At 40.7% G+C, this 27,451-nt stretch overlaps 2 long non-coding RNA genes and 1 pseudogene across 2 annotated transcripts; all 3 read right to left on the bottom strand.

Annotated features, from left to right (window-relative positions):
- The window catches only part of LOC141325708 (uncharacterized), a 486,213-nt pseudogene that overhangs the window by 261,881 nt on the left and 196,881 nt on the right, over positions 1-27,451 (bottom strand).
- Positions 1,361-27,431, bottom strand: LOC141325727 (uncharacterized). The gene is made up of 2 exons (XR_012353832.1): positions 27,187-27,431; positions 1,361-1,460 (listed from the first exon to the last, which is right to left on the bottom strand). It is a non-coding gene; the product is annotated as an uncharacterized lncRNA (long non-coding RNA).
- Positions 1,963-12,130, bottom strand: LOC141325724 (uncharacterized). Its single transcript, XR_012353829.1, has 5 exons — positions 11,922-12,130; positions 10,898-11,077; positions 3,091-3,341; positions 2,832-2,924; positions 1,963-2,623 (listed from the first exon to the last, which is right to left on the bottom strand). It is a non-coding gene; the product is annotated as an uncharacterized lncRNA (long non-coding RNA).

Here is a 27,451-nt window from a genome sequence, read left to right on the forward strand (position 1 = left end):
GAGTTTTTACAAATAGACACTCCGTTTTCGGGTTTTCATTTAGCTTATAATTAATAAAAAATAAATAAATGCATTAATAAATAGTTTTAACACAATATTTTAGAGAAAATTGTACTAGTTGTCGGTCACAGCTATATCAAGTGGGCTGAGAGGACAGCTGAGGTCACCTGTTAACCAAACCTGGGTCTCCAGAATACTCCAGAGACTGGGGAAGGAAGGCACGAGATAGAGCCAGCTTCTGGATGTCATGCTCTCAACCTTTCAGCACTCCAATGAGGACCTTTAAGCAATTTCAGCACCAATACCACAATACTTTTTTCCGGAGAAGATGAACAAAGCCAGGAACTTAATACATGACTGACATTGGTGGAGTGTTCATCAATAATAAAGATATAACAGAGAAGAAAAGTAAACTGTTCAGGTTGAATGGGGTTCAATTTTCAGACAATGGAAATGATATATATATATATATATATATATATATATATATTTTTTTTTTTTTTTTTAAACCTTGTAAGTGCTATTAGTACATAAAAAAATACTATATAGTACTCAATATCTGAAGGTCATCAAAGTGGTCCTAAGACAATAGGCACTCTTTTTGCTTTTAGGACAAATTTGATGAAAGGTTTTGATCCACTTTAAATGTTGACTACTATATATCTACAAAATTATGTTTGTCATTCGTTTTCAGTGAGGTGCATATATGATTAAATAAATGTGCATCAATTTAAAAAAAACAAACAAACATTGCAATATTGCAGATTTCACTCACCACAAAAGTTTGTGAACAGGCTCCATAGTGAAAGTGTGATTCTATTGGCTGTACAATCATGTAGAAATGTTTATCTGTTTGTTATGTATTGAGCACAAAGTGAAAGTAAAGTGGACGTTTGTTATCAGATGTGACAAGGCAGGTTATAAAAAATGTAATGTTGCTGAATTTAGAACAACAAACCTACATAGTACTTGTATTATTTCTGCCACAGAAAGACAGACTAAAAATAGTATGAGTAGTACTAGCATGCAGTTAAACATATGAGTGACATATAAGCAGTGAATGATCTTCCTCTGAGTTAGAACAGCAATCCAGGAAGTGAAAACTCAAATGATTAATGATACCTGTGCAGATCAAGAGTGTGATTTTTGCAGGTTTAGAGACTAAAGTTTGCTTATTGGATATGCAGACATATTGTGGTCTTGAATTAGATAAGTATCAGTTAATTTGCAGAATTATAAAACAACAATAAATAAATATTTACACTTAATGTGGTCTTCATTTACAGAAATGTATAAACCTTATTTAAAAGTAAGTTCTTACCATCTCAATGTACCATTCAATAAAGACAAACAGACTTGATTTGCCAATTCACCTAAAATGTTTATTAAAATTATTAAGAAAAGCACCTGTTGTGCCAAATCCTGTCCACCAATCCTGATCCCAGTCACGCATCTAGATCCTAAAGTGTTTTATTGAATACCAGTAAATATTATTTTAGTGAAAGCATTTAAATATTATAGTCTTATTGTATTACCACTATTAAAATTATAAAAATGGAAACAGAAATATTACTGTTGCAATGTGACAATTGTACTGTATAATAAAATAAAATATGAATATATGACCATTTTACTTTACAGAATTATAATAAATATATTAATATACTATATAACATATATTACTCAATATATAATATATAAAATAAATATAATATAGCTAAGCTCTAAATTGTAAAACACTTTTATCATTTTAAACATCACTGAAGTATTATTTTGAATTAATTATTAATTGTTATGTTTATAAATTATTTAGCATATATGTATGTATATATATATATATATATATATATATATATATATATATATATATATATATGTGTGTATGTATGTATGTATGTATGTATGTATGTATGTATGTATGTATGTATGTATATATATATATATATATATATATATATATATATATATATATATATATATATACACACACACACATATACATATACAGACAGTTACATATAAAGTAATAAAGATATATACAGTCACATAAATAAATGTAGATACATGCCGATGTTTAGATAGATACACATTGTATTTTTAGACAGGTATATACACTTATACATTGTTTTAATGAATTGCAGCTGTTTTAGTTTTGAGCCATTACATGGATTTTTTTTAATTCTGAATAATTGTGCAGCCCTATATTTAATTTAATATTACCTAATTATTTATACAATTTTAATCAACTCAAAAACGCCTGTTTTGGAAACCCTAGTTGGAAAGGACCCGAGAAAGAGACAGGATCTGGCTCAACACCCCCAGTGAGCAAGCCAATGGCGACAGTGGCAAGGAAAAAACTCCATAAAGTCAGGAGGTAAAAACCTTGAGAGGAACCCGACTCAACAAAGGGGGAAACCCATCCTCTTCTGGCATGGCGCAAACATTGCAAAAACACATTTAACCTAATATATGGAATATTAATATATTTAGAAATTAAACCAAATTATGTTGTATGGTCAAATCATTTCTAAACATATTAAAATTAACTGGTCTTCGGATTATTAGATGAAGTATCGCCCGCCATCTAGCCACTGGATCTGACTCGTCTTACAGGCTGGATGTCCTGTGGTAGAGGAAGTATAACAGATGTGATACCGTTAGTAAATTTAATTGAATTGTTTTGACTCCACAAGCCTCATGAAAAACAAGAGTTTGAAAGAAAGGTGTGATTTGTCTTGCAAGAGAAGCATTTACACTTTAAAATTCTAAGCTCAGTATATAATAGAATGGACTGAAACACTAGATTTTACTAGAAGAATTTATGAACTTACATCAGTGCTTTAGTATGCATATTTCTCTGCTTCTTCTGTCTTCAGCATTGTCCTTTGCTCTGGTCTTCAGTGCCATCAACTACTGGTCCCATCCTGTAAATAATAAAAGGATAATAGGATCATTATCATACACAAATACTAATAAATCAGTAAATAACAGTAAATTCACAACTTAACTTTACAGAAAGACACTACTTCTTTTTATTTAGTCACAAAACAATCTTCCAAACTTCAAAACCAATTCTACTCTTATGCTTACCACAGATGCCGGTATTCAGATGCTGTCATCATTAGTGCTGTAGCACACTTGATCTTCTCAGGCATTCTGACTTCAACTGCTGAAAAACATCAACATCAAAATGAGATTAGGATTAACATTTTCCTACAAATGTGGTTATGATGTGCAGTAGTACAGTGATTGAATCAAAATGTTTAAACACTTAGCTTTGGATGGTATATTGCAGAGTAGCATCCAGTCTTGGACAGGACTACTATTGTCTCTTCCTGCAACTTTACAGAAGGGCACATATTAATGACAGAATAACAGTGAACTGCATATAATACATTTAGTACAGATTGTCGAACAAATTCAAGTAAAAACTTCTAATATAATAGTGTCTTACTACCTCCCCCTTTACCTTGCTATCTTCATGTTAGTGCTGTTACTCACTTACTGCTTTCCTGGAGCTCACTGTATCCTGTCTATCGCTGGTGCTGCTGCCAGTGTCCTCCCTGAAGCTGCCAGTCTACTTCTATCTTCATCTTTCCTGCTGCTGTAGGCTGCTGCTCTTCTATCCCGGTAGCTCAACGCCACAAAACCTCAAGACAACTATACGTCTCACCACAACTCAACCATACGCGCCAACCCGTTGGCTAAGGCTGTTCTGAGCCCACTGGCACCGTTAATGAATGCACAGTGCCACGGTTCCGTATGGCCTAACACCAAAACTCAACCATACGTGCCAACCCGTTGGCTAAGGCTGTCGGAAAGCCCAACCCGCACCTTTAAAGCATGCATGGTCCCAACGGTTCCGTATGGCCTAACACCAAAACTCAACCATACAAGCCAACCCGTTGGATAAGGCTGTCGGAAAGCCCAACCCGCACCTTTAATGCATGCATGGTCCCAACGGTTCTGTATGGCATAACACAAAAACACAACCATGCAAGCCAACCCGTTGGCATTACACTGCAAAACATTTCCCAACAACAACCAAAACAAAACCACCTATGTCAAACGCAAAACACAGTACACAGGATTGTGGTAACTGTGGTAGCTCTGTATAACACCCGACTGAAGGCAGAGGTCCGGATTTGAAATGAAGATGTGATCGAGTAGTGTGTGTTTGTCCGTCGTCGCTGCTGTAATCACTTGGGTGTATCCTCGAGCTTGAAACAACTCCAGAATAGGTTTTTTCCCAGTGTGTAGGAGGTCCTCATTAAAGTCTCCACAGATGATGACAAGGTCGTCGTGTGCGAGGTCAAGATAATCCAGCATACCCTTCAGGTTAGTCAAAAAATCGCCAACGTTGTACTGTGGCGGCCTATACACAGCTACGATGGCTGCCTTTATTGGCGAATCTAATTTGATGACAACGAACTCCAGATCTGTCACATTTTGTATATATTGCCGGGGCTGAGCTGGAATGTGCTCCTTGCAATATATTGCGACTCCACCTCCGTTCTTCTTCCCAATGTCTTCATGCGTCGAGTAGGAGACGTGTCTGTTGCGGGTAAATAGGTTATATCCGTCCAATTGGAGATCCGATGAAGTAGACGATCCGGACAGGTGTGTTTCCGTCAGACAGAGAATATCCGCGTGACGCAGCTCATGATGCAATCTGATGTCCTCGATGTGGGGTCCAAGTCCTTCTGTGTTGTGGTGAATGATGGTGAGGGTATGTTCCTGCCTGTTCTCCCTAACGTGCCGCAGAAGTGGCATAATTTCTTTGACTGGTGCTGTCCTCATGGCCTGCAAAGAGGCTGTGATTTCTGGATTTGCATATATCTTCTTCTCGTCGAAGTCTGTGATGTGTAAACCACGTAGGGAAGTGGTTCTGCTAAGGGCAACATAGGCCATTCCTGGCTCAAAAATCTTCTTCAAGGACACTACTGCAGACTGCATCGTCATGCCTTGAACTTTGTGGGCTGTGCAGGCGTAAGCTAACTTGATGGGAAACTGACGACGAACCGCTCCTTTCCTCAGAGTCTCTTCGGATCTCTCGATGTAGACCAAGACGTCTTCTTCACCTCCTACTTTTTTCCGATGTTTCTGGCCGGCGTTCGGATTGTCGAGTTGAAGGCCTAGCCTCTCCACTGTGGCGATTCCATCCTTCTGTTTGGTGACGATGTTTGCAATCCTGCCAAAACATCCGTTGACGATTCCGTCTTCTACGTCCAGATTCCTGGTCACCATTACACGAACTCCCACGGCAACTTCTATGGTGTCAAGTAAGTTGTCCTTTTTTCCAGTGGCGGGTTTGCGTAGTCTCTTCATCCCTCCTGTTGTGGGGTCTTTCCTGTAGTCTTCGGCATCAATTGTTATGATGTCAGTGTAAAGGGCCTGCACAGTTTCGGTATTGAACTTGAGGACTTCTTTGTTGGTGGCGAATATGTGCAGAGCTTCACGCGGACAGTCTTCTGAATTTTTCACAGCCTGGAGTAACAAAGCTCTATCTTCTTCCCTGAGAGGTTCGGCCTTCGGCTTTGCTCGCAGTCTGTTCAACAACTGAGCGAAAGCGAGGTCTTCTTTCTGGCGCATAATCTCTGTCAGGGTGACGATTTGAAAATTGTCCTTCCAGAAGTCCAGCACATCCTCTTCAAACACACACAGCGGTTTGGCTTTACCTGTCGGGGGCAGCTGATAATAATCCCCTACGGCGAGACAAGAGATCCCTCCAAAAGGCTTCTTGCTGCCTTTGATCTGCTGAAATCTCCAGTTGATGTAAGCAAACATGTCCTTTGAGATCATGGATACCTCGTCGATGATAAGGATCTCCACGTCGCGTAAAGCTGCTCTCACTTCATCAAGGGAGTTTCCAAGTCCCTGGTATGGTGGCTTCAAACTCCGTGGCAGCTTTAAAAGGGAATGCAGCGTTTTACCGGAGATGTTGAATGCTGCCGTTCCAGTAAAAGCAGACAACAGCACCGTAGGCACTGAGAGATCCCCTTCTTCCCGGAGTCGAGGGAGTTGTCGCAGAATCTTGGTTGCCTCCACGTGTACGCACTTGATGACGTGTGACTTCCCACAGCCAGCACCGCCTGACAAAAAGTAAAAAAACTGCTCTGGATTGTGACCCCACACACGCTTCTGACACCACTGGCGGACAGCGTAAAAAATGGCTGCCTGCGTCTCGTTTAGACTCCTGAACATCCTCCTGACAAATTCAGCAGTCATCTGTGGTGCCTCTATCTGTGGTACGACTCCGTCTCCATCTCCACGAAGAATCTGGTATTCCGGGACATCGTCTTGTTCATCTTCTTCTGGATCGACGTCTTCTCGTTCCGCGATGCACTCCAGGCGATCTACGTCAACTTCAGGCGCAAAGGCGGTCCAAGCATTCTCAGGTGGTCCTTCCCGCTGCAGCTGTTCGAATGCTTGATCCACCTCTTTGCTGTGTTTTTCATAGTTCTCCTGGTGTGCTTTGACTATGGCGCAGACAGGCATCAGGAGCCCGGGGTGTGCCGGGAGTTCAACAAAGGCACCTTTGTAAAACTCCTGATAAGTTGGATATCGCTGGGGTTTCAGCTGTTCGTTGAAGCGATGCGGCACGTAAAGTTTCACCAGTCTTCCGTAATGCTTTTCCGGTTGCTTCTCCTCCGAAAACCGAGCATACCTGATGATCGCAGCCTTACCAACAGTCCTCTTCTGAATGAAGCCCATACCGTTGAGCAGCCGGAGGACATTCTTCCCTTGAGTTTGCCGACCATACACAACACGGTAATTGGAGACGAAGTCCGCCAGACACATCATCTCGAACTCCAGTGTTCGAGGCCTTGCTCTGTATTTGTCTATCATACCTGACATCCAGACATCCTCTGAATCAGGATCTTTGTTGTGCAGGGCACTAAGGGGCAAACTCATCTTCAGGGCGTCGTCGTCCGTCGGTATAAACACAACGCTTCGCGAACACTTCTTCATTGGTAAGCTGCATGTTCTTGCCACAGACTCCTGAGCGCTCACCTGCCTGTGTTTGGAGTAGGCCTGCATTATGTTCTTCATTTCGTCCTCTTCGTTCACGTTGCTTTCGCGAACACCCTTGATGACGCTCTTCAGGAAATCATTCATTTCGTGCTCTGGCTTTGAAATGTAAGACAGCATGTACATGATACAGCTGAAAGAGTCCAGAACAAACTGAATGTCCATGTTGGCGTTCCATGCCCTCAGCAGATCTGGGTTGTATCCATTCACCCAAGCCTCCTTTGGATCACGCTTCAGCAAAATCACACTCGAAGTGGTCAATGCCTCAATGTAACAATCGTAATCCTTCATGGACATATTACATTTGGCCAGCAGGTCTTCCAAGCGGTCAAAGGAGGCCTGGGGATCATTTAACAAATCCCACACCGGCTTGAGTTTCTTCCTTGCGTCGTTTATGGCTTTTCGGACAGCTTCCTGTCTTGCCTTCTTTCCGTCTGGGCGGTTTTGGTCTTCATCCTCGTCTTCCTCAGGACGCGGTGGTCGCGGACGGGTGATGGTGGTCTTAGAGACGGGGAGTTTAGGGAACCCATACCTACACAACAGGTTTCCTTTCTTGCAAGACTTGGAGTGCTTCCTGCTGTGAAGTTGAACTTCGGTGACGATTTTGTGAAGCTCAGGGTCGGTGGTAGGGTCCGGCAACTGGCAGGAAACATAGCGGTCAATGAAGTCACACACTTCTTTATCAGACTCATTTTCGAACTCTGGCGCCCCCTTCACCCAGGCCAGCAGATGAATATGAGGGCTTCCTCTGGCTTGAAACTCGACTCGATAAAAGTAATCCTCGACTTCACCGATGGGTTGAGCAGGTGACAAAAGCAGATGAGTCATTAACGCATCCACCCGTTTCTCAAACATCCGCATGACGGTGACGGGGTTACTACGAAGTATTTCACATTTCGTCGTCCAGTCAAGCTCCGAAAAGTCAACCTCTTCACCTTGCTGAGCCTTGATTGCCGTTATCACTTCCGGCCATCGCATTTCGGCTGCACTAAAAGTGCAAAAAAAAGTAGGAGTCCCCAACTGCCGGATCATGGCCTGTAGATCTCTCAACGTTTTCTCCCAGTAAGATGGAGTGCCCCTCAAGGGTTGCATGAACCTTGTGGCGTCACGGCTGTGGACCAGCCTTTCGACCTCACGATCGTCCTGAAGAAGCTTGTTGGAGATCCTACGTCCATCTCTCGTAACGGGTTTGCCTTTTCGCAACTGGATAGACATGCTGTTTCTAGCCATGTGCGTTTCAGTGACAAACTGTGCAAAGAAGAGATAACTCTGGTCTTTGGCGAAACGAGTATCCACGCAGAACAGTCTAGCATTGAAGTACATGCTCGGTGACAATGCAACTTGTCGCGCCTCATCAATTGTGTTCTGTCCAGTGCAAAACTGGACAGGGAAAGACATGGCTTCCAACTTTGGAATACGGAAAAATCCGACTGGCTTTTTCCCTTGAGCAGGCGCAATGCTGAAAATTCCCTCGCCGTACGACAGCAAGTCCTGTCCAATGTCAAGTGGCTGCATGCATGTGTCCAGAGTGAGACCAGGCCTGAGTTCATCCTTTTCCTCAGTGCTGACGTTCTGGTCATCCTGTTCAGAGGCAACAACTTCCTGATTCTCCTCTGTGTCATTCAGCTCATCATCAGGGAGAAGTTCAAATGTGGCAGCTTCACTTATCACGATGTCACTGTACTCTGAATGCGTAGCTTTCAGTTTCCTTAAAGCGGCTAGCACATTGTGCATATTCACCGTATGGAAGTGTTGGTACCCTTTGAACTTGATGTGCCTTTTCAGCTTTACCTGTAGAAGCTGGGACTCACTGCTAGGCCGTGGCAGACAGTTGACTGTTTGCTCCACCTCAGAGGGAACACACACAACAGCAACATGCACTGCTCTTTGCTGTCCTTTGGGCAATGCAACTATTTTTGCAAAGGGAACGATTCTGGCAATGAGCTGTCGCTCAAGCACGTTCAGTTCGAGTAGTTCTGCAGGGATGGGAGGCAATTCGAGGTTGTTTGCCACTGCAATAGAGGGCATAGATCCTCTCTTCAGATGATTGTGACAAGTGTGGCAGATCCATTCCTGTCTCCTCTCTTCTGGAACTGCACAAGGAATTGTGCAGGCACGGTCACAAGCATGGACATATTTTCCGGTTAAGCAACATGCTGCAACAAGAACATTCTTGACATATTGTGTTCTGTTACACACCTTGACTTGATTTGGAAAAAGAGTCCTGTGACACACTGTGCAGACGTAAGTTGGACCATGCTTAACTTGACACTGAAATGCAGAGATGGCCTTTTGCACCAAGCTGTTGGACACAGGCTGGTTTGTCGCATCAGAAGTGGGTGCGTCCTGGCTGGAACGAAGGAATGGCTTGTACTTTCTTTTGATCTTTAATGCACATCTCAGCTTGTGAAGAATGTGGAATCCAGCATCAGCGAGACACCTCTGTTTCTTCTGGAGAGTACAAAGTAGAATGTGATGTGACCTAAAGTCTGCATCACTTGTGTATCTTCTGGCCATGTAGTCCTTCATTTTCTTCTGGAAAGGAGCATCAGTGTGGTACCTCCTGACCATATAGTCCTTCATTTTCTTCTGGAAAGGAGCATCAGTGTGGTACCTCCTGACCATATAGTCCTTCATTTTCTTCTGGAAAGGAGCATCAGTGTGATACCTCCTGACCATATAGTCCTTCATTTTCTTCTGGAAATGAGCATCGGTATGGTACCTCCCGACAATATATGCCTTCATTTTCCTCTGGAAAACAGTATCGGTCTTGTACCGGCTAGTCATGTAGGCCCTCTTTTTCTTCTGGAGAAGAGCATTAGTGCGGTACCTCCTGATTAAGTACTCTTTCCTTTTTTTCTGGAAGAGAACATCAGTGTTGTACTTCTTGGCCAAGTTCTCTATCTTTTTGAATCTGGTAAAAGGATCTTGATCATACTTCTTTTTAGTACCCTCCATTTTCTTCTTCCGAAACTGCAAACTGGTGGCATATTTCTCACTCTCATATTCTCTTCTTCTTTGTTTTCTTACTTCAAAATGTGAAGACGTACCCTGAAGTCCTGCATTTTGCTTTCCACAAACAATTTTACGCATTTGTTTTCTCCTTCGCTGCCTGTTTGTTCTCATAACCCTTTTGACGCTTTGCTTTCGGTCATCTGTAATAAGATGTTCAGGCATTCTGACGTCAGCTTTTGTTTGTGTTTTTGGCAGAGATGAAGTTACTTGTATTGGTGACACAGATGGCGATGATGAGCATGGTTTCTCAGACTGTTGCTCCCTTTCAAATGCAACAGGCATGAATTCGTAGCAAGTCTGAGCACCGCGATTCCGAAAAAGCGGAAGCAATCTACTGACCATCACATCCAGCTCAGTGAAAGTTAAAAGAACTGCAGTTCCATCACCAGTTGGATGTGGGAAACCATCAACCGTTCTGGAATGTGAATCAAAAAATCCATATCTTCCAGATCTGTCTCTGAACACAGCAAAGCACTCTGGAGGAACCATAAGCAATGCATGGCTGACATCTGATGAGAGACACAGAAGTCTTTCATTAAGAGGAATCCACCACCTTTCCATTTCTGGAGTTCCTCTGGCTCTCAAGTATCCCCTCAACACATCTGACTTCTGGACACTGTACGTGTGGTTAGAAGTTGTGATGCTCACAGGTACTTCATCCATGCTTAGATGATTCTGTCTGAATTTTCGTTCAGCAATAAGCTGCATTTTAATGCCGACGTACAAAGCATCACCCTCCTCTAGCACTCTGTCAAGATCAGGCTGTTTGAACGAAGTTCCCTCACTGTGGTACGCAAGGAATGTCAGAGCTACACATGTGCACTGATGATTTCGCGAGAAAACATCATACCTTGCATCACTCTGGCAATGAGACGCCTGCACGGATAGAATTGCAGATGTGTTGTCACCATCTTCACCATGCTGTCCAGTAGAAAACTGATCAACGTCTGTCATTCCAGTCTGTCCTGTGAGGTCTAACTTCGTCCAACGAATTTTTTGAGCCTGGGATCTCCTACCTTTCCGAGGCATCCTTCAAAGATCAAAAGACAAAATATGAGAAATTAAAGACAACATAAAATTATCCATGACATACATGAACAACGCATTAATTCAAAAGAAAAACTTGGTCAAAGAGTTGGGAATTCTCAAACTTCACTAGCTTATACAGACACAGAAATTGTGTAAATGAGACACTCTCTCTCTAGAAAAACTCCGAAAACACCATCACATTCTGCATATGTAAACAAACCAGTGTTTATTTTCAAACACATTCCACCTTTGAGTTAATTCATTTAGTTAAATTACAACCTTTAGTGACCCAAGTAACATCCTCTGTTCTGTTTGGTTTTCAATTAAATAAAAGCAGATGATTTAAATAATAAGGAGCTGATTTAACATGTCTCTTAAATAACTCTTTAGCAACTGTCACCTTAGTTACAAATTTGAAAATTTGTAAAATGGTTTTAGTGCTTCATTAAAAAAATATATGTATTCAATAGGGGTGTGATGAGACACTTATCCCATGAGACACAAGACTGGGTTCACAAGAACGAGACGAAACAAGATTTTATACCTTTTTTTTAAAGAAATCCTCAGTGAAATAATAGGATTTGTTTTTTTATTTAACTAAAAAAAATACAAAATGCATGTGCATTTTGATATGAACTTGTACTTTACAAAATAAGTCTTTTATTTTAATTTAATATGCCTTAATAAACATGTAAACTAAGGCTGCATGATTTTATTGATTAATCGAGAAGCTCTAATGTGAATACTACAAAATGTTTTGTGAGGTCACGTTCTAATGAGATCTCGTCACATCCCTAGTACTCAAACATTTTTATACAAAATATTTTCAAATAATAGCCACTTACTTTACAAAATGCTGAAGCAGTACAACCTGCAAAGTATTCTCAAGAAAAAAACAAGGTAGTTAATTGACAATAAAAATAACAACTTACAAAAAATGGCAATTTTTTTCCGAAGTAAAGAACAACAGCAGATGAAAAACAAATGATTAACCTAGTATTAAAAGGAATGAACTTAAAAGAAACAGTAGTCGTTGAACAAAAAAAGTGAACTTGGTATTAAAATTAATGAACTTTTTTTTTTTTTTTTTTTTTTGGGGGGGGGGGGGGTGGTGAGGGGATGGTTTGGAAGGGAGGGAGAGTGGGTGGGTGGGAAGAACAATACAGAAGAACTGCTGCTTGGAGAAAATCCAAAACCTAGAAAAGAAAAGGCATATTAGGCAACTATAATGATTATCGTATTGAAAAAAAAAAAAAAAACTTCTCATTGAAGCCGTGGTCACACTAGACGTTTCATTCCACTGACTTCCATTCAAACACATGCAATTACATCAGATGGGAAACACAAAACCACGCAAAACGTTTTTGCATTTTGCCGCGTTCCAAAGTTCAAGCTTGGTGAACCCTGAACTGCGAATTCATATTACGTGAGACTGTGTGACCAACAGCAGATCGATGCATCACAGCTGAATAAAAAGAACATAAATATACAAAACATAAATTTAAACCTGCAGTGCAGTGGAAAAGTATAGTAGATTGTATGTTAGATGTATTATTTGTTATGTGTTGAATTTAACTTTTCAAAAGACGCTCCAGATGATGAAGTCATAACATGACTGTTGCAGATTCTGAGGGAATTTCACATGCAAGTCTAGTGTGACCGTGGCTTTAGGCAGTTTGCACACTAACCAGGTGTTCAGCTGCAGAGGAAAATGCAGGTCGTACTCAGAATAGATGGTCTGCAGAACAAAAATAAACAAAATTAGAGATAAATACATTTGAAAGTAAAATTATTCATATTACCTTTCAGTAAAAAAAAAAAAAAAAAAATACCTTTCTATGCAAAGGCATCCTTAAATGTTTTTCAATATGTTCAGATTTTCAATTTTTTTGTGCAGTGTTTTTTTTTTTTAAACATTGTAATCTTGATTTAGTTTTTCTTCCCCCATCTACTGTGTGGTAATATCACATGCTAGTCACAGGTTCTGAAGTGCTATGTTCATATTTTAGCCATATTACAAAAAAAAACATACCTGAAAACGTGCAGGAGATATAGTGCTCGTAATGCTGAAAAATTAAAAGAAAAGTGAAATGTCAGGCATAACTTCAACATAATCTGTTGACTCCATACATTACAAGTACTGTCAAGTTTCCCATTTAGCTTCTTTAAAAACATCAATCAGTTCTCTGATTACAATACAAGATTTCATATTTTCCTCGTCCTGCATAGTGCACCTTTTAATATACTATAACCAAATAATGCAACAAACCTCAAGAATTGCTCAGGAGATGAAGCTCAATGATCAGTCTAAACAAAGACAAAAAAAATAAAAAATAACAAATGAATGTTTGACAGCACACAAAAGGCACAGTTAACAACAACAAAACACAGATATGACTTTCAGTATAGCCTACCATTTTATGACTTAAACCAGGAAAAAAAAAAAAAAAACTTTTCTATTCTAACATGACTACACCTCTGTTTATAAGGCAAAGTTCAAAATGAAATGATTCAATCAGTGTGGAAGAAATGTTCTAATCCCAGCTGAACACCTCTTTAAATGCAGACCTTGAGCCAAAAAATTATCACCAAACATCAATGATTTGTACATGTGGCTACTGTCGTTTTAGACACTTCCAAAACGGTTGCAACAGGGATAGAAATACAATTTTTAAATAAATGAATCATGTTTTCACCTTTGTTGCCACAGTTTTGGAAGTGGCATTCTCTGTTCTAAAAAAGGAGTGTCCCAATAATTTTGTCCATATAGTGTATGTACAAGTCATTGGGTGTTTGGTGATGAGTTTTTGGCACAAGGTTTGCATTTAAAGTCACACCAGAGGTATTCAGCTGGGATTAGGACTTGGCTTTATGCAGATCAGTCAAGTTCTTCTACCACACTGATAGAATCAATCATTTCTTTTTTAACCTCGCTTTATACACAGAGGCATTGTCATGTTAGAATAGAAAAGGGTTCTGTCTAAACTGTTGCTATAAAATTAGAAACACACAATTCCCTAGAATATGATTATATGCTTAAACATTAAGATTTGTACTCATGGAAATGACTAAAGCAGTCAAAACTGTTCATTAGAATGAAGTGTCCCAATACTTTTGACAATATAGTGTATGTTTATGGTAAATTTTAAAATAAATAAATAAATATATATATATATATATATATATATATAGGCATATGTAAAATATATTAAGACACAGACAACACATTAGATCAGAGATATAACATATTGATGTCAACTACTTTCTATAAACTTTTTATTATTATTATTTAATTTATTTTGGTAATGGCAAACTGAATTATCATAAGGCATTACTTTGTTCCTGCAGCTGTACATATTTGTGAAACTGATTTAACTGTTAAATTTGGGTTCAGTAACTTTTTATTCAGCAGACAGACATAATCACATGTAACAGTATTTAACAATCTTGCATAGAATATTGTACTTTAAATTTTTTAAAACATTATTCAACTTTGTATTCAACGAATACTATAAAAAAATGCATCAGTTAATCACAAAACTATAAAATGCATCACAGTTTGTCACATAATTTTTCACATAAAATTAAGCAGTAGCATGTTACAACACTGAGAAATGTGTCTTCATAATAATTACTACACTAACTTATAATTTACTTCTGGTTTATAATTTGTATATGACGGCAATCAGCGTGTTTAGCCCCATTAATATCAACATCACACTGACTCAGTGTAAGAAACTGAACCGATTCACCAGCAAAAGCCTGTGAGACGCGGCGGTCAGCGTTTTAAGCCCCATTATTAATATCAATATCACACTGACTCAGTGTAAGAAACTGAACCGATTCACCAGCACAAGCCTGTGAGACGCGGCGGTCAGCGTTTTAAGCCCCATTATTAATATCAATATCACACTGACTCAGTGTAAGAAACTGAACCGATTCACCAGCACAAGCCTGTGAGACGCGGCGGTCAGCGTTTTAAGCCCCATTATTAATATCAATATCACACTGACTCAGTGTAAGAAACTGAACCGATTCACCAGCACAAGCCTGTGAGACGCGGCGGTCAGCGTACTTTCAGAGCTCTGTCTATTATTACCTCTTGGATCAGTAAAAAAATAAAAATAAAAAAAATAAAACTATATAGACGTTCATAGAACAGCAGAAAATACTTCAAGAATTAATCACGCCCAACACGCCGCATTAATTAGGCCTCACGGAATTCTAATGCCTCACAACCACATCAAACCAAAGTATTTCTTAAATAAACGGTTATATAATATGAATGAATGCTGTCCTAAAAGTACATTCAAGGAGGAAAAAAATGTATAACAGTTAACGTAACGTTACACCGTCGAGCTCCAGCGGCCTTTTGACTAATCTATGCTAAAATACCTTAAAAACAGTATTTTAGCTCAAGCAATATTGCGATGAAGATTCAGCAATGTGCACACAAACTTTAAACAACAATACTGTACATCACTCGGGCAACATTATCTATTAAAATTTGTTTAAAGGCAGCAGTTAGAAAAACAAACACTGTTACTCACCTCAGGAGAATTCTGGAACATCTGCCGTTCGTCCCGCTCTATCAGTGTATTTCTCATCCAATCACCACCACGAACTTCAGCTGGCAGCCAATAGTCATGCAGCCTTACTCTTTTATCCATATATGGAAGAGAGAGCCCATGGAGACAGTAGTTTTTTTTTTAATCTTTATTGTATAAGCCCATTTTGTTTTAATTATCAAAGTATATCAATTAAAGGGTCCACATACTAAAAAGGTAAACACAGTTAAATAAAAAAAATAAAAATCTATACTTATTGTTAAGATCAGCATGAGTCATTTAATAATGAGTACTTTAAAATGAATACTTAACATTTTTTATAGTCATTAAAATATAAAATCAATAAGTAATTAATATAGAGATTAACTTTATTTTTTATATTTTTAAGTAAGAAGAATCACTGGAACCAGAAATATTAAATTCTTTAAATATAAAATATATAAATATGAAATTCCCACCTAAAATGGAGACAAAACGTTAAAAGAACTTTAAAATGTTTAAATTAACATGGTATACCATGATATGCAGATGTAATGCAATGATACACAGACAAAATATAATACATACTGTACACATTACTAAAAAATATCAATATTGTAGATTTTTTGCAGATTTCTTTAACATTTTATATTCTAATAACATGTCACAGGTTTTTTTTATTTTTTTTTTTTAATATATAATTTCCCTCATCTAATAAATGAACCCCATCATGTCCTCATCATAATCAATAAACAGTTTTTATTCAGATATTTGACCATAACACTGCTGATGAACTTTCTTGCCTTGTTGAACTTCCATTCCACACACACGCTGTTCAGTGATGCTGGAGAATATTGCTGTATTGCTGCTAAGGTGTTCTGGGTGGTTACTATGGGTGATTGGTAGCTTGTTGCTATAGTGTTATTAGTGGCTAGGTTGTTATAGGTGGCTGGTAGGGTACTCTTGGTGATTGCTAGGTAGTTGCTAGGTGGTTGTGATGGTGTTCTGGTGGTTGTTAAGCAGTTGATATGCAGTTTATAGTGTAATATATAGGTAGTTGCTAAGGTGTTCTGGGTTGTTGCTATGTTGTAGCTTGTGAAATCTAGGTGGTTGTTACACATTTGCTAGCTAGGGTGCTGTTGATGCTAAAAGACAAAAAACATTACCCAAATGTGTCTACAATGTTTTGTAGTGGAGATATGTCTTTTGATTTTGATATACAGTTGCTAGAGTTTTCTGGGTGGATACTTTGCTGTTGCTAGGTGGCTGCTAAAGTATCCTGTGTTGCTTAGTGGTTGCTAATGTGTCCTCCTGGGTAGTTGTTAGATGGTTACTAAGATTTTTTGAATAATTGCTAGGTAAAATCCAGGGGGTTGCTAGATGGTTGTAAGGATGTTCTGAGTGGTTGCTAGGCTGTTGTTTTGAATGGTTCCTAATAGTATACCTAATCGCAACATGCTAATCATTTTAACATAAGGGGTGTAGGGTGTAGCTGTGCAGTTGCTAGGGTACTTTAGGTGGTTGCAAGGGTGTTGCTATGCAGATGCTAGGGTAATCGGGGTGGTTGCTAGGGTGTTGCTATGTGGTTTCTAGGGTAATCAAGGTGTTTGCTAGGGTTTGCTATGCAGTTGTTAAGGTAATTGGGGTGGTTACTAGGGCGTTGCTATGTGATTGCTAATGTAATTGGTGTGGTCGCTAGGGTGTTGCTATACGATTGCTAGGGTACCCAGAGTGGTTGCTAGGGTGTTATGTGGTTGCTAGGGTAATCAGGGTGGTTGCTAGGGTGTTGCTATGTGGATGCTAGAGTAACCTGGGTGGTTGCTAGGGTACCCAGGGTGCTTACTAGGGTGTTGCTGTGCGGTTGCTAGGGTACCCAGGGTGGTTGCTATTCGGTTGCTAGGGTACTCTGTTTGGTTGCTAGGGAGTGTCAATGGTGATTGGTGATTGGTCGTTTGCTGCCCCGACTCAAAGGAGTCCGCCCCCACGTCTCTATGACACTCTGATCCAGAGATATGCATCTGGGCCCTTATAATGGAAGTCTAGGGGATCAGTTGCTATGGTACCCAGGCTAGTTGCTAGGGCATTGGTAGGCAGTTGCTAGTTGTCAAAGATCATTACTATGGAGTATTATAGAGGTCTTTGCCTGATTAGCCCTTAGCTAATTGCTATTAGCATGTAGCCATTGAGTGCTAGCATGTGTAGCATGTTGAGAGTTAGCTAGCATGAGTCAGAAGTAGCAACTCCCATGTCTATGCGACATTCTGATACAAAGATATAGGTCTTGCTAATTGGTTGCTAGGGTACTCTGTTTGGTTGCTAGGGACTGGCCAATGACGACACTGTAAAGTGTAGTTGCCAGTATCAGTGATATAAACCAACCCCCATGTCTCTGTGACATTCAGGTCTGAAGATATGCCTGTGTGGCTTCGGGTTGCTAGGGTACTCTGTTTGGTTGCTAGGGAGTGGCCAATGACGACACTGTAAAGTGTAGTTGCCAGTATGAGTGATATAAACCAACCTCCATGTCTCTGTGACATTCAGGTCTGAAGATATGCCTGTGTGGCTTTGGGTTGCTAGGGAACTCTGTTTGGTTGCTAGGGAGTGTCAATGTTGATTGGTGATTGGGCGTTTGCTGCCCCGACTCAAAGGAGTCCGCCCCCATGTCTCTATGACACTCTGATCCAGAGATATGCATCTGGGCCCTTATAATGGAAGTCTATGGGATCAGTTGCTATGGTACCCTAAATGGTTGCTAGGGTGTGGCTTGACACCTTCATGATGATTCGGAGAGTCTGATTGGCCATCTGAGTAAAAGGAGCCCCCCTCCATGTCTCTAGGCCAATGTGATGCTGAGTTATACCCAATACAAAATCCCTATGTAAATTACCATGGGTTTTCATGGGACGTCCCTTACCATTATAAGTCAATGGGGCAAATTTGGAGAGCTCTTGCACCCCAGGGGTACAACTTTTACCCCATTGCGAGGAGTCTTCTCGCACAGCTTAATAGCCTCTCCAGATGTGGCGAATCACGTGTTTCTACGAAATTCTTGCTTGGAGCTACGTCCCGTCAAAATTCGTCCCAATGCGTTGTCTATGGGATTTTGGGGCCGAATTATTACCCCAGGTGACATCATCGTACCCCTGATCGCTTATAAAAGTCGGGGATTTACATTCCCGTATTGGCCGCACAATTTGACGCCCATTTCGAGGGTCTACGACAAAAATTGCGGGACGAGGGACGTGCCAAAATTTGAACAAAAGAGGGGCATTTGCGCCCCAGGGGTACAACTTACACCCCATTGCGAGATATGTTCTCGCACAGCTTGACAGTCTCTCCAAATGTGGTGAATCACGTGTTTCTACGAAATTCTGGGTCTGCGCTACGTCCCGTCAAAGTTGGCCGTAATGCATTGTCGTTGTAAATTTTGGGGTGGTTTTTTGCCCCGTGTGACATCATCGTACCCCCGATCGCTTATAAAAGTCATAGCACACCGAGTCTATATAGGACACACGATTTGACGCCCGTTTCGAGGGTCTACGACAAAAACTGCGGGACTAGTTACGCGCCGAAATCTGTACGGAAGAAGTAAGAATTATAATAATAACTAGATATGTACATTTCCTGAAGAAAATGTGAGTGGTGCTTGCGGTGGCAAAACTCGGCCCTCGGTTGCTAGGGTGATGTAATTGGTTGCTAGGGTGTGGCTATGAAGATCATAGGTCACTACTTTTAGGCCGAGTCCAAACCCACAAACCTCTATGCCTTTCTGATCCACAAATATATCACAAATTGTATGGCAATGTTAGTCTATCGGAGATTTTGCCCAAATTTCTCACCGTCTTTACGATAATCGTACGCCCGATCGCTTCAAAAATTCATAGCACACCTCTCCTCAATAAGCCGGTCGATTTGAGACATCATTCATGGGTCTATGACAATCGGTGTGGGACGTGTTACACATCGAAGAACCTTTGGGCCTCAATGAACATTCTGCCAATGAAAACCTATGGGATATTTTTGTCCACTTTTTCATGTGCTGTTTGAACATCGTAGGTCCGATCGCTCCGAAAAGTCATAGCACACCTCTCCTCAATATGCCGCAACATTTGACACCTCATTCATGGGTCTACGGCAAACTGCGGCGGACAAATTACGCACCGAAGTTCCTATGGGCCTGTGTGTGTGTGAGAGAAAGTGACAGTTGAGACTCAAATTCATAGACATTCTGCCATTGTGAATCAATGGGATTTTTTGGCCCGCTTTTTCCTCCGCTGTGTGAACATCGTAGGTCCGATCGCTTAGAAAAGTCATAGCACACCTCTCCTCAATGAGCCGGTCGATTTGACACCTCATTCATGGATCTACGAAAAACGGTGTGGGAGGAGTAGCGCGCCGAAGGTTTGTAAGGGCGAACATTAATAGTAATACTAGATATGTACATTTCCTGAAGAAAATGTGAGTGGTGCTTGCAGTGGCAAAACTCGGCCCTCGGTTGCTAGGGTGATGTAATTGGTCGCTAGGGTGTGGCTATGAAGATCACAGGTCACTACTTATAGGCCGAGTCCAAACCCACAAACCTCTATGACTATGATTTATATCAAATTGTATGGCAATGTAAGTCTATCGGAGATTTTGCCCAAATTTCTCACCCGCTTTACGACAATCGTACGCCCGATCGCTTCAAAAATTCATAGCCCACTTCTCCTCAATAATCCGGTTAATTTGAGACGTCATTCATGGGACTATGACAAAAGTTGCCGGATGAGTTACACGACGAAATACCTTTGGGCCTGCATATACATTCTGCCAATGAAAGTCTATGGGATATTTTTGCCCACTTTTTCGCGCGCTGTTTGAACATCGTAGCTCCAATCGCTCCGAAAAGTCATAGCACACTTCTCTTCAATAAGCCGCAACATATGACACCTCATTCATGGGTCTACGGCAAACGGTGCCGGACAAATTACACACCGAAGTTCCTATGGGCCTGTGTGTGTGTGAGAGAAAGTGACAGTTGAGATTCAAATTCACAGACATTCTGCCATTGTAAATCAATGGGATTTTTTAGCCTGCTTTTTCCTCCGCTGTGTGAACATTGTAGGTCCGATCGCTTAGAAAAGTCATAGCACACCTCTCCTCAATGAGCCGGTCGATTTGACACCTCATTCATGGATCTACGACAAACAGTGTGGGAGGAGTTACGCGCCGAAGGATTGTCATGGCGAACAGTAATAGTAATACTAGATATGTACATTTCCTGAAGAAAATGTGAGTGGTGCTTGCAGTGGCAAAACTCGGCCCTCGGTTGCTAGGGTGTTGATATGCAGTTGCTATGGCACCCATGATGGTTGCTAGGGCCGTTGCTATGGTACCCGGGGTGGTTGCTAGGGTGTTGCTATGCGGTTGCTAGGGTACCCAGGGTGGTTGCTAGGGTGACGCTATGCAGTTGCTAGGGTACCCAGGATGGTTGCTAGGGTGTTGCTATGCGGTTGCTATGGTACCCGGTGTGGTTGCTAGGGCCGTTGCTAGGGTACCCGGGGTGGTTGCTAGGGTGTTGCTATGCGGTTGCTAGGGTACCCGGGGTGGTTGCTAGGGCCGTTGCTAGGGTACCCAGGGTGGTTGCTAAGGTGTTGCTATGTGGTTGCTAGGGTATCTGGGGTGGTTGCTAGGGTGTTGCTATGTGGTTGCTTGGGTACCCAGGGTGGTTGCTAGGGTGTTGCTATGCGGTTGCTAGGGTACCCGGGGTGTTTGCTAGGGCCGTTGCTAGGGTACCCGGGGTGGTTGCTAAGGTGTTGCTATGTGGTTGCTAGGGTATCTGGGGTGGTTGCTAGGGTGTTGTTATGTGGTTGCTAGGGTACCCAGGGTGGTTGCTAGGGTGTTGCTATGCGGTTGCTAGGGTACCCAGGGTGGTTGCTAAGGTGTTGCTATGCGGTTGCTATGGTACTCGGGTGGTTTGCTAGGGCAGTTGCTATGCGGTTGCTAGGGTACTTGGGTGGTTGCTAGGGCCGTTGCTAAGGTAACCGGGCTAGTTGCTATGGCATTGGTATGCAGTTGCTACTTATCAAAGATCATTACTATGGAGTGTTATAGAGGTCTTTGCCTGATTAGCCCTTAGCTAATTGCTATTAGCATGAAGCTATTGAGTGCTAGCATGTGTAGCATGTTGAGAGTTTGCTAGCATGAGTCAAAAGTAGCAACTCCCATGTCTATGCGACATTCTGATACAAAAATATAGGTCTTGCTAATTGGTTGCTAGGGTACTCTGTTTGGTTGCTAGGGAGTGGCCAATGACGACACTGTAAGGTGTAGTTGCCAGTATGAGTGATATAAACCAACCCCCATGTCTCTGTGACATTCAGGTCTGAAGATATGCCTGTGTGGCTTTGGGTTGCTAGGGTACCCTGTTTGGTTGCTAGGGAGTGTCAATGTTGATTGGTGATTGGGCGTTTGCTGCCCCGACTCAAAGGAGTCCGCCCCCATGTCTCTATGACACTCTGATCCAGAGATATGCATCTGGGCCCTTATAATGGAAGTCTATGGGATCAGTTGCTAGGGTGCCCTAAATGGTTGCTAGGGCGTGGCTTGACACCTTCATGATGATCCGGAGAGTCTGATTGGCCATCTGAGTAAAATGAGCCCGCCTCCATGTCTCTAGGCCAATGTGACGCTGAGTTATGCCCAATGCAAAATCCCTATGTAAATTACCATGGGCTTTCATGGGACGTCCCTTCACCATAGAAAGTCAATGGGGCAAATTTGGAGAGCTCTTGCACCCCAGGGGTACAACTTTTACCCCATTGCGAGGAGTCTTCTCGCACAGCTTGATAGCCTCTCCAGATGTGGCGAATCACGTGTTTCTACGAAATTCTTGCTTGGCGCTACGTCCCGTCAAAATTCGTCCCAATGCGATGTCTATGGGATTTTGGGGCCGAATAAAAATTGGCTGTGACATCATCGTACCCCTGATCGCTTATAAAAGTCGGGGATCTACATTCCCGTATTGGCTGCACAATTTGACGCCCATTTCGAGGGTCTACGTCAAAAATTGCGGGACGAGGGGCGAGCCAAAATTTGAACGAAAGAGGGGCATTTGCGCCCCAGGGGTACAACTAACACCCCATTGCGAGATTTGTTCTCGCACAGCTTGACAGCCTCTCCAGTTGTGGTGAATCACGTGTTTCTACGAAATTCTGGGTCTGCGCTACGTCCCGTTAAAGTTGGCCGTAATGCATTGTCGTTGTAAATTTTGGGGTGGTTTTTTGCCCCGTGTGACATCATCGTACCCCCGATCCCTTATAAAAGTCATAGCACACCGAGTCTATATAGGACACACGATTTGACTTCGTTTCGAGGGTCTACGACAAAAACTGCGGGACTAGTTACGCGCCGAAAAACGTACGGAAGAAGTAAGAAGAAGAAGAAGAAGAAGAATAATAAGTATGAACAATAATAATAGTGATGCTTTGCCTATGGCAAGCACCACTAATAATAAGTATGTCGAATAGTAATAGTGATGCTTTGCCTATGGCAAGCACCACTAACTAGATATGTACATTTCCTGAAGAAAATGTGAGTGGTGCTTGCAGTGGCAAAACTCGGCCCTCGGTTGCTAGGGTGATGTATTTGGTTGCTAGGGTGTGGCTATGAAGATCATAGGTCACTACTTTTAGGCCGAGTCCAAACCCACAAACCTCTATGACTTTCTGATCCAAAGATATGATCTCACAAATTGTATGGCAATATTAGTCTATCTGAGATTTTGCCCAAATTTCTCACCCGCTTTACGACAATCGTACGCCCGATCGCTTCAAAAATTCAGAGCACACCTCTCCTCAATAAGCCGGTCAATTTGAGACCTCATTCATGGGTCTATGACAAACGGTGCCGGACAAGTTACAAGTCGAAATACCTTTGGGCCTGCATGAACATTCTGCCAATGAAAGTCTATGGGATATTTTTGCCAACTTTTTCGTGCGCTGTTTGAACATCGTAGCTCCAATCGCTCCGAAATGACATAGCACACCTCTCCTCAATAAGCCGCAACATTTGACACCTCATTCATGGGTCCACGGCAAACGGTGCCGAACAAATTACTCACCGAAGTTCCTATGGGCCTGTGTGTGTGTGTGAGAAAGTGACAGTTGAGATTCAAATTCACAGACATTCTGCCATTGTAAATCAATGGGATTTTTTAGCCCGCTTTTTCGTGCGCTGTGTGAACATCGTAGGTCCGATCGCTTAGAAAAGTCATAGCACACCTCTCCTCAATAAGCCGGTCGATTTGAGACCTCATTCATGGGTCTATGACAAACTGTGTGGGACGAATTACACGCCGAAGTACCTTTGGGCCTGCGTGAACATTCTGCCAAAGAAAGTCTATGGGATATTTTTGCCCACTTTTTTGTGCTCTGTTTGAACATCATATCTCCAATTGCTCCGAAAACTCATCGCATACCTCTCCACAATAAGCCGCAACATTTGACACCTCATTCATGGGTCTATGGCAAACGGTGCCAGACAAATTATGCACCGAAGTTCCTATTGGCCTGTGTGTGTGTGTGTGTGTGTGTGTGTGTGAGAAAGTGACAGTTGAGATTCAAATTCACAGACATTCTGCCATTGTAAATCAATGGGATTTTTTAGTCCGCTTTTTCCTCCGCTGTACGATAATTGTACACCCGATCACTTAGAATGGCAAACTTTAACTGTGACTTTTCTGAGCTAAACTTTAAGCTAAACTGCTTATATTTTCAGTGATTTTCATTTAGCTGTCAATAAATAAATGATTGAATGAAAGAATAAATGAATGAATGAATGAATAAATAAAGTTTTAAATGTAAAAAATATTTATAAATCCGGATATTTCTCCTATATAAATCTCTGGTCCACAGGAATGCAAAGGTAACTATGGCAATCAAGATTTGTTTTGCCTTGAAAAGTGCATTGTTATTTTTGTTGCTTAGCAACGTTTTTTAAGGGTTTACCAGACAGAAAAAAAAAGCCTCTCATACATTTTTGCTTCATTACTGATTGAGCACTTGCTGGGATCATGACACGAGGTAAGTTGTTGTCTTGCTCATCAGTTCATCACATATTTGTCCGTTTATTGTCAATATATTAATAGTTTTCTTTAAATATTTTAGAGAAAGTAGTACTGATTGTTGGCCACAGCTTTGTAAAGTGGGCTGAAAAGAGAGCTGAGGCCGCCTGGGAGCCTAACTTGGGTCTGCGGAGCACCTGTGTAAAGTGGCATGGAAAAGGAGGGCTGAGATGGAGCCAGCTTCTGCCTGCCGTCCTCTCAACAAGCCAGAGACCAGACGTCCTGGTGATCCATGCTGGGGGGAATGACTTGGGTGTACTAAGGAGTCTGGATCTCCTAAGTTCCATGAGGAAGGACATTTCTGTACTGCAGAAAATCACCGGGGCCAAGGTGATTTTCTCCGGCATCACCGAGAGGTGTGTCTGGCGGTGGGGAAAAGGCCGGAGTATCAATAAAGCGAGGAAGTTTGTAAACAGTGCCATGAAAAAGTTCATGGCTGAGACTGGTGGTGGATTCATTGACCACCACATTATAACAAGAAAGAGAGGTGGACTGTTCAGGTGGGATGGGGTTCATCTGTCTGATGAGGCAAATGACATGTTTTTAAAAAACATTGCAAGTGCTATAAGCAAATAAATTTTAAAGTAATTTATCTACAAAACTTGTTTGTCATTCTTTCTCAGTGAGTTGCATTTAAGGGGTTCCATATTAAAACTTTTTCTTTTATTATGAATACATTAACCTGAAAAATATAAGTTGATTTTATTATGTATTATATTCCTGAAACGGCCTGGTTTCTATACACCGCGATTCATGACATTTAAATAAATTACATTTCAATATTTGGAAGCAAATTCAGGGTGACTTTTATTTTGAAATCGCGATGCATATTTTGAAGTATTATTCTATATTGGCATGGCATATATGATTTACGTAACACATCTTGAGATTACACACACACACACACACACACTTTTTTCCCAGATGATTGTTAAGCATTCTAAACTCATAGCATATGCAGAGGAAGAGTTTTTGGACCGAGCTGCTAAGATAGAGAAGTGCTCTAAGCTTGTACAGAATTCGCAAATAAGTATAGATCTTTTTTACACTCTTATTTAAAATAGCAGGATTTTCTGCTATTTATAAAACTTGAAAAAGACGAGACCACATTGGTGGGCGGAGTTAGTACGAATAGACACTCCGTTTTTGATTTTTCATTTTGTGTATAAATAAAAAAAATTAAATACATGCATTAATAAATAGTTTTAACACAATATTTAAGAGAAAATTGTACTCATTCACAGATATATCAAGTGGGCTGAGAGGACAGCTAAGGTCACCTGGTAACGGTCTTCTGAATAGTTCAGAGACTTGGGAAGGAAGGCATGAGATAGAGCCAGCTTCTAGATGTCATGCTCTCAACCTTTCAGCACTCCAGTGAGGACTTTTAAGCAATTTCAGCACCAATACCACAATACTAAAGGCCGGAAAATGAAAAAAGCCAGGAACTTCCATCAACAACGCCATGGCAAAACACATGTAGTGTTTATCAATAATAAAGATATAACAGAGAAGAAAAGTGAACTGTTCAGGTTGGATGGGGTTCAATTTTCAGAGATTGAAATTATATATATATATATATATATATATTTTTTTTTTTTTAAACCTTGGAAGTGCTATTATTCCATACATAAAAATGCCATATAGTAGTCAACATCTGAAGGGGATCAAAAAAGGTCATCAAAGTGGTTCTAAGACAATAGATAATTCTTTATGCTTTTAGGACAAATTTATTGAAAGGTTTTGATCCACTTCAAATGTTGACTACTGTACATCTACAAAATTATGTATGTCATTCGTTTCCAGTGAGGTGGATATATGATTCAATAAATGTGCATCAATTAAAAAAAAATTAACCAACAAACATTGCAATATTGCAGATTTGACTCGCTCCATAGTTAAAGTGATTCTATACAATCATGTAGAAATGTTTGTCTATTACAGTATGCATTGAGCACAAAGTGAAAGTAAAGCAGACGTTTGTTATCAGATGAGACATAGGCAGGTTATAAAAAAAATGTAATGTTGCTGAATTTAGAACCACAAACCTACATAACACTTATTATTTCTGCCATAGAAAGACAGACTAAAATAGTACGAGTAATACTAGCATGCAGTTCAACATATGAGTGTCATAAGCAGTGAATGATCTTCCTCTGAGCTACAATAGCAATCCAGGATGTGAAAACTCAAATGATTAATGATACCATTCCAGATCAAGTAAGAGTGAGATTTTTTCAGGTTTAGATACTTAAGTTTGCTTATTGAATATTCAGACATATTGTGGTCTTGTATAAGTACACATAGTTAATTTGCAGAATTATAATAAAACAATAAATAAATATTTACACTTAATGTGGTCTTCATTTAGAGAAATGTATAAACCTTATTTAAAAGTAAGTTCTTACCATCTCAATGTACCATTCAATAAAGACAAATAGGCTTGATTTGCAAATTCACCTAAAATGTTTATTAAAATTAAGAAAAGCACCTGTTGTGCCAAATCCTGTCCACCAATCCTGATCCCAGTCACGCATCTAGATCCTAAAGTGTTTTATTGGCTACCAGTAAACATTATTTCAGTGAAGTCATTTAAATATTATACCCTTATTGTATTACCACTATTAAAATGATAAAAGTGAAAACCGAAATATTACTGTTGCAATGCGACAATTGTACTGTATAATATAAAATATGAATATCACCATTTTACTTTATAGAATTA

This window comes from Garra rufa, chromosome 2 (genome assembly GCF_049309525.1).
Source record: "Garra rufa chromosome 2, GarRuf1.0, whole genome shotgun sequence".
In the NCBI taxonomy this organism is placed as follows: Eukaryota; Metazoa; Chordata; class Actinopteri; order Cypriniformes; family Cyprinidae; genus Garra; species Garra rufa.